This window comes from Suricata suricatta, chromosome X (assembly GCF_006229205.1).
Source record: "Suricata suricatta isolate VVHF042 chromosome X, meerkat_22Aug2017_6uvM2_HiC, whole genome shotgun sequence".
In the NCBI taxonomy this organism is placed as follows: Eukaryota; Metazoa; Chordata; class Mammalia; order Carnivora; family Herpestidae; genus Suricata; species Suricata suricatta.
Genome location: NC_043717.1, coordinates 42,196,981 through 42,205,899, shown reverse-complemented (window position 1 = coordinate 42,205,899; position 8,919 = coordinate 42,196,981). Strand labels below are relative to the sequence as shown.

The 8,919-nt window shown below is 40.1% G+C and overlaps 1 pseudogene; it reads left to right on the top strand.

Moving 5' to 3' along the window:
- The first annotated feature begins 844 nt into the window (after window positions 1-844).
- On the top strand, window positions 845-1,468 carry LOC115283397 (annotated as a pseudogene).
- Window positions 1,469-8,919: the final 7,451 nt, after the last annotated feature.

Genomic DNA, 8,919 nt, shown 5'->3' with positions numbered 1-8,919 from the left:
ATATATATATATTCTAGTTAACGTATACTGTAATATTGGTTTGAGGAGTAGAATTTAATGATCCATCACTTACCGATGACACCCAGTGTTCATCATAACAAGTGCCCTCCTTACTACCTATCACACATCTAGCCTATTCCCCCACCCACCTCCCTCCAATAACCCTCCATTTGTTCTCTATTGTTAAAGTCCCTTATGGTTTGTTTTAATCTTTTTTCCCCTTTTTCCATATGTTTATCTGTTTTGTTTCTTAAATTCCACATATGAGTTTCGTTTCATTTGTCTGCTTCCAACATGAAGTTGAGAAATCCATGATTATGACAGACAATGTTTCATTCATCTTTGCATACCCAGGATCCATAACACCTATGGAAATATGGTGGGAAGAACTACTTGCTGCCATAATAAATTAATATTCTATAGACAACACAGATAGGGAAAATGTGCACTTGTAATAGGGACTTAATACAGTGGATTTTTTATAGGCACAATTTCTTCTCAAGCAAACTTTCAGGGTGCTGTGAGGCTTTCTGGGAGAATCTCATTGTGGAAAAAAAATCTCAGCAGCCCCACCTGCTATCTAGTAAAGTTCTCCTTATAAAGCCTGACTTAGAACAGTGTTTTCAACAACACCTCAATCACTCACGTGATATACATTTAGGATTTACAAGATATATTCAAATCCATGTTAGCATTTCTTAATACATTCATTTGTAGTCTATCATCTTTTAGTCAAACTCAACTTAAAGGAAATTTCCTATCACTAGTGAAAAAGCAAAGCATGTATTATATGCTATGGAAAATATTGTGAAAAATTAATTCTGTGAGAGACGGGGGCCAAACCATGGTGGAGAAGGCTCAAAAGAGTGTGAAGGTTGTTCTTGGAGCAGCTGTGTGTATAGAAAGTGAAATGCAGGTGATGTAACTATAGGACCCAGGACAGTGATTCACTCTAAAGCAAAAATTGTTGCAGAAGCCGGGCCAATAGTGATTGGCGAAGGTTACCTAATAGAAGAACAGGTGCTTATCATAAATGTTCACCCTTATAATATCACCCCTAATGCTGGAGATCCAGAACTAAAACCTATGATCATTGGCACAATGTGTTTGAAGTTGGCTGTTATTCCCAAGCCACGAGAATGGAAGATAATAAAGTTATTGAATCAAAAGCCAATGTGGGCAGAAAGGCAATATTGACGAGTGGTTGCATCATTGGACTTGTTGCAACCTGAATACATTTGAGGTCATCCTTGAGAATACAGTGACCTGTGGTGCAGACTGCCTTCGTGGGGTGCACACTGAGCAACCACAGCCCCATATACTACAGCTGGATTTCCTGATGAGAACCTTGCCAACCTACCACCACCTAGAGAAGACTATGAAAGGAAAGGAAACACCAGGAATGTGTGAAGACAACAGTGAGATACCTCCTAGAGCTTTGGTAATAAGATGCCCCCCAGAGAATTAAACTAATTAAGTCAACATGTGATGAGGTAGTATCAGTTTATCAAGACTTGCAGTGGTTTGGGAAGAACAAACCTCAAGACTCACCACTTTGGGCTCAATGGCAAGCTTAACTGCATCACTTTCTGATTTGCTAATACGGCCCGCAATCTATCATTCAGGGAAAGGAGGAACTCTGGATGAGAGCACCAGAATTCCATTCTGCACACAGTAAATTTAGAGAAGCTTTCTTATTTGTATATTAGTCACCTATGAATTTGGTTTGCATAGTTTGGCCCCCAGGTCTGCCACTTTAGTCTATGAGTTCTAAATTTTCTGAAAAACTAGTTCCTGACTCTTCGGGACAAAGAACCAATAAAAGCCCAGACAGTGGATTGTGCAGACATCACTCTTTGGGGCTTCTCCACAGCCAGGCTAACAGCCTTCTCTTATTAATTTCTCACTGAGAGTCAACTCAAACTTCAGCGCAGACATTCTAGGCAACGATGCTAAGCAGTAGGACAGATCCTGACATGCTTGTGACATAAAAAGCAGCAGCTAGCAGGAAGAAGAAAGAAACCATTTTATCAATAGCAACTTACTGCAATGTGGCAATAGTTCTTGGGTCAAGATGATAGATTTTCGCCAGTTGAAGAGTACCAAGTCTAGAAAGGGTACTTCACACTGGCCTCTTATCCATCCATGAACGCACAGTATAGTCGTTATCTATGCCGTGTAGAGAATTACCTGCCCAATGTAGCAGCTTATTATTTTTGAGCACTTACTCTACCTTACACAGTTTCTGCAGGTCAAATATCTAGGAATGGCTCAGTGTGCCTCATGAGGTTTCTCTCAAGAAGTCAGTCAAACCTGTGGTCATCTGAGGACTTGAGTGGGGCTGGATGGTCCACTTACAACATGACTGCCTCCCAGGGCTGTTGGAAGAAGGCCTCAGTTCCATACCAGGTGAGCTTCTCCACAGGGCTGGTGGGTATCCTCATGACATGACAGTTGGCTTCCCTCAGCTTCCTTCAGATCCAAACAAGGAAGGACTCAGTCTCTAAAGTTGCACACCATCACTTCCACTTCATTTTATTCCTTAGAAACAAGTCACTGACTCCATCTCACCGACAAGGGGGAGGGGACTAAGCTCCACCTTCTCTACCTTTTGCAGGGAGGAGCATCCAACCATTCAAGTTCATATTCTAAAACCAACACCACACACATGCATCCATTTATACCTGGTGTTCTCACTAGTGCAAGGTCAGCACCTCTCAAGGGTTTCCACATTGAGGAAGACGGGTTCAGGAAGGACTTCTCTTTATTAATGGGAATGGCACTAGACATCATCTGATGTCTTCATCTTATAATCTAATGTAAACACCACCATCTTAGAGACTTAGATTCTTGTCTCAAAAAAGACGATATATTTCACTAAGCATAATTTAACTTCTCTAGGGCTAGTAGAAATTATTATGAATAAAAATCATGGGGGCGCCTGGGTGGCTCAGTCAGTTAAGCATCCAGTTTCGGCTCAGGTCATGATCTCATGGTCCGTGGGTTCGAGCCCCGCCTTGGGCTCTGTGCTGACGGCTGGCTCAGATCCTGGAGTCTGCTTCAGATTCTGTGTCTCCCTCTCTCTCTGACCCTGCCTTGCTCATGCTGTCTCTCTCTGCCTCTCAAAAATAAATTAAGAAAACATTAAATAAATAAATAAATAAATAAATAAATAAATAAATAAAAATCATGAAGGAAAAAATTAACTTTGGGAAATAAAAAATTATACAAGTTCAAAATTAAGAATGAAATCTAATTAACAAATGCAATTGACTTTTTAATAATCATTCTGTAAATGTTGTCATTTAATCTTCATAATAGTCATTTTAAACTTTGTGTACCACTCAGTTCTTCTGGGTTGCCACCTCTTGCCTGAGTGCCACTTTTAGAAAAAAGAAAAAAGAATGTTTAAACAAAAGGAAAGGTTCTTTGAAATTAGACAGACACGGGGCACCTGGGTGGCTCAGTCGGTTAAGCGTCCGACTTTGGCTCAGGTCATGATCTCACAGTTTGTGAGTTCAAGTCCTGCATCGGACACTTCTGTGCTGACAGCTCAGAGCCTACTTGGGTTACTGTGTCTCCCTCTCTCTCTGCCCCTCCCCCACTAGTGCTCTGTCTCTCTCTGTCTCTCAAAAATAAATAAGGGAAAAGAAATTAGACAGACAGGATTTAATCCTAATCCCTGCCATCTACTGCTATCCAACATTGTAAACTATAGAAATCTCCACTAGTGTTCATCATAGAGGAATACATAAACAAGTAAAGCAACTAGCACAGTGCCTAACAAACAGCAATGCTCAAATCGTTGTCATTATTGTTTAATAATAGAAAAGAACAGCAATGATTTTAGATTTGAGCTTTACACATTTGTCATACATTTTCTCAGATGTTTAAATCCCTCTTTTCTTGTGAAAAACACTTCGTCCCAGAGAAGTTAAGCGACTCGTTTTCTTGTGGGTTGTACTTTTCTAATTTCCCACTTGAAAGCCAGCTGGTATCCCATTCTACTTCCAGCCATTACAAACTACTCCAAGTTCCCTGAACCCAGCAAGCTCTCTCTCACTTCCACGTTCTCTCTTCCTTCTGTACACACACACATGCTGGATGATTCTCTATTTGTTAATCAAGCTTTAATTTCTCCACCATCCTGAATTTTAGGAGTCCCTTTGTTCACTCTCTCTCTCTCCCACTAGAGCAAAATATTGATGGGAGCAGCGGATCTGACTGTTGTGCTCTCTGCTTTACCCCCAAAGCCTGAAAGACTAAGTGATCATCCATAGATAGTTATTGAATTAATTATCTGTCCCTTGAACCAGTCTAGGATACACAGTCCTGTACCTATGGGGCTTCTACTTAAACTCTGGCAAACATGGAAACTGGGCAGGCTTCTCTTTCAGGGAAGACCCATCATCCAAAGAAGCAATACAACTAAGGCTTCAGGTTTCTAGAGTCAGACCAGGATGGAATTGTACGTCTATCTCTTACATGTGTACAATTTTGGGGGTGCTTCTCTGCTTTGGCAGCCCTAATTTCCACCTCTCATTAGTTATCCTAATGAGTTATTTATTTGAAACTGCTCAACACTGTCATTCGTTTATCCATCACACACTTCTTGGATGTCTCCTATACCGACAGGCACTGATTTAGGGGTCAAGCGTAAATCATAAACAAGTTTCATCTATGAGGCCACAGTTGAATGAACGGGCAGACAAATAAATATTTATAGCACAGTGGTGTTGGGACCATGGCAAGGAAAGTACTGGGTTCTAGTAGCAGGTTCTGGGAGTGGCTGATGTACTTCAGTTCATGTTCTTTGTCTCTAATACTGAAGTCTCGGTCATCAAGTCCTGAGGCCTGCTTCTGGAATAATTCTTCATGTTTCTGTTCATGCAGGCTCTGCAATGCTTGAGCTGGCCTTGACGTCACAGGACAAATATTGGAATCCTGAGGGTTTTTTTGCCAGAGGTGGAACTTATCAACATCCAGGAGTATTTGATAATTAAAAAAATGAGAAAAACAGCTACCACTTGTTTTCAAATGTACCAATAGATTCTTATTTTATTCATTGGTTTATAATCCATGTTTATTATTATTCATTGGAATGCTCAAGTTGTCCCATTTTAAAACATTACCCATGTGGGGCGCCTGGGTGGCTGAGTTGGTTGAGCATCTGACTCTCGGTTTTGGCTCAGGTCATGATCCCATGGTTCATAAGTTTAAGTGCCACGTCAGGCTCTGTGCTGACAGTGTGGAGCCGGCTTGGGATTCTGTCTCTCTACAACTCTCCCCTTGCCCTGCTCATTCTCCTCTCTCTCCTCTCATTATTTCTCTTCCTCTCTCTCTCCCTCTCTCTCTCTCTCTCAAAATAAATAAAATTAAAAATAAATTAATAAATGAAACAATACCCATGTGCCAAGCACAGTACTAAATGGTTTCTTTACTATGTCTAAACCTTGCCACATACCCATGACAAAATTCCTATTTTTATGCCAAGTAGACACACTGGGTAACTGAAGTTAAGGGAAATGTAGAGAATTGTCAAGTTATAGTGCTAGGAGAAAATGGTGGTTCAAAGACACAGTTCTAAATACCATTCTATACCAAAAGAAACCTGGTCTCCTTGGAAAAAGGGCTGATTCCAGGGCTGGCACAGCAAAAGTACAAAAAGAGCCAGAACACCTTGCTGCACCAAAAACAGTTCCAAAGAGAAATGGACACTTATCAAAAAGACATAAGAACAGGGATCAAGGGGCTTCCACTGACCAAATCTGGGGAAATTCGGGCATCAAAATAAATCATGATGGCAATGACTTATGACCCAGTGAATAAAATATATACCCATGAGCCAATACTGAAACCTATGAAGACATAAATAATTAATAAATGGGGGAGAGAGAAAAGCTCTTCAGTGCAGAAGAGTAGACGGGGGGAAATAATGGAGTTGGAAACACACAATTCTTACACCATCATGTATTAATGGATTCAGTCAAGAATCATCCATGGATCAAAGAACAGAATATTTCCATAGCCTCCGACTATCTCCACACAAAAGATTTAACTGAACAACGGGAAAATATGAACTTTACAGTAGAGTAATCCAATGGATACAACCTTAACCAAAGATCAAATTTAATGTCACCAATTATGGAATAAATGGATATCATGTGCCAACTTATACAATGCACTGAGAAGGATATAGTATCACTGTGTAGTGTTCTTGGCAGAAATGCATAAGTTGAATCTAATCATAAGCAGAGAAAATCGGGTGAACCCAAGGTGAGGGACAACCTATTAAATGGTTCACCCTTCTCAAAATGGTTATGGTTGTGTAAGACAATAAGGTTGAGGACTCATTCCAGAGAGATAAGAATAAAGAGAAATAACAGTTCAATACAATGCATGATACTAGACTGGAGAGGAGAATGGACAAAGCATAAAATTTATAAAATTTTGTATAAATGGCATTGTTGAGATAATTGGTCGTTTGAATAAGGTCTGGAAATGAGATATATAATACAGATATATAAAAATGTTAATGTATGTATTGATTTTCATAATTGTAGTGTGTTTATTCAAAAGGATGGCCTTGTTCCAAAGTATTTAAGGTAGAGTACTAAATACTTAGTATATCTACAGCTAAGTCTCAAAGAGTTTAGAAAACATTTGTATGGTTGTGTACCTTTGTGTAGTGTGTGCAAGAAGAAAAAGAGGAGGGGAAAAAAGAGAGTGAAAGACAGGGATTCAGAAAGATAGTGAGAGAGAAAAAATATGCAAAATATTAACCAATGGGGTATTTGGGTCAAGTATAAACAGGGGTTTCCTGGCCTGTCCTTTCAATTTTTTGTAAGACTGTAATTATGTCAAAATAACATGTATCTCCCCCACTAGAGTATGTGGGTTCTGAATACCAATGGGAAGAATGCCTGGCTCCTTCATGTATTAACTCTATTATCACAGAAATGTTACTGGATCTCTGATTCAAAGTATTTGACCTGTAAACAGGGATAATCATTGACCAATTACAATGACCTGAGATGACACATATGTTTGGAGCAGTATTTTGGACCTAGGGAATACTCAATAAAAATTAAATCTCTCTAATATTTTTGAGGGTTTAAAAAAAATTTTTTTTAATGTTTTTATTTTTCAGAGACAGAGAGACAGCGTAAGCAGGGGAGGGTCAGAGAGAGGGAGATACAGAATCCGAAGCAGGCTCCAGGCTCTGAGCTATCAGCACAGAGCCCGATGTGGGGCTCGAACCCATGAACGAGAGATCATGACCTGCGCCGAAACCTGACGCTTAACTGACTGAGCCATCCAGGCGCCCCTTTTTGAGTTTTTTAAAAGTCCTAAAAGTACATCATTAACCTAACATGGGACATATGGGACTCAAAAAGGTAGGTTTCATCACGATTGGCATTATTTTAATCCCAGCACTTCTGATCTTTGTGCCTAGCTCTTACCACTCCTAACTTAGCTGCCTAAGGGTGTTGTTGGGGGTTCATAGATCCTCACATTAACATCTAGTATGTACTAAACTCACTAGACTTATATATATGCCTTCCACGTTGTTGGGCGAGGGCTGAATTATTTTTGACCCTTCCTTCTGACTAGCACAATGTATTACAATATCAGAATCTACCACTTATTGACAGCCTACAAAGTACCATACATGACAACCCTGGGGAGCAGGTTTTAAATCTCTCTCTCTTTAAGAATTAAATACACAGGTTCAGAGAGGTAGCGCCTTGCCCCAGACACAAAGCCAGTAAGAACTGGCACGTAGAATATGTCACCACAATATGCATGCATGCTCTTGCTACTATCCTGAGCTGTGTGTGTAAAAATTGTCTCTACCAAGTGACTGGCAGTATTTCTGGCCTCCTTGTCAAAGCATTACTCAGTGTGAGACGGACATATGGGATGATGTTAGCTTCATGCCTTAACAGACAGAGTTTCTATGCAAGATGTCTACTCTTCCCCTATCTTCTGCCTCCTAAATTACCATAATTTGTTTCTTTTCACTCTGCAAGAACTGAGAACCAGAACTCATCTCCCAAGCAGGTACACAAACACTCACACACACACACACACACACACACACACACACAGCCTATCACACCAGTGCACTGATGTATTTCAGGGGACGCTGTGGCGACTCTACATCCATTTTATATTGTATTCATCTAAACCAGCCACAACAAATCTAATATTTTGAGAATCATTGGTTTTTGAATTGGCCATGTGACCAAATTCAGTCCCATATACTGGGGATGATGGGGGTGTATATCTTCTGGAAAGCATTATGTCATAGCTTCCTGTCAGGTCAAAAAAGGACACTGGAAGATGTTTTTCCTTTCTGTCTAAATACCACCATGCCTAGATATGAGGCTTGGAATTGCTACAGAAATCTTGGGCCCAGTCTGGTGGGACACGGAGGATGTCAGGGAACGTGGAGGGAAAGAATCTGAAGCCTGATGAGCTGGAGGCCTCCATGTTAGGAACCCACCCTATTTTGATTTTCAGTCTGTTTGGTAAATGGACCAAATATTTAAGAAGTAATAGCTAACTTCCAGGCACTACTACTGGGCCTGAAAATGCTGTTGTAAACTAAGAGGCAAATGTGTCTGCCCTCATAGAACTCGTATTTTGGATAATTGTACAAGCAATAAATAAAATAAATAACTAAGTTATACTGCATGTAGGAAGATCATAAAGCTATGAAAAACATTAGAACAAGGTAAGAAAGATCTGGAGTGCTGAGGAATTGGAAGTTTTAACAAATGGTCAGGATAAGCCAAACATTGGGAAAAGACTTGAGGAGATGAGGAATGAGCCATTAAATATGTGGAGGAAGGACATTTCAAGCAAAGACAACAGCCAGTGCAAATCCTTTGGGTAAAAGTGTAACTATCATAG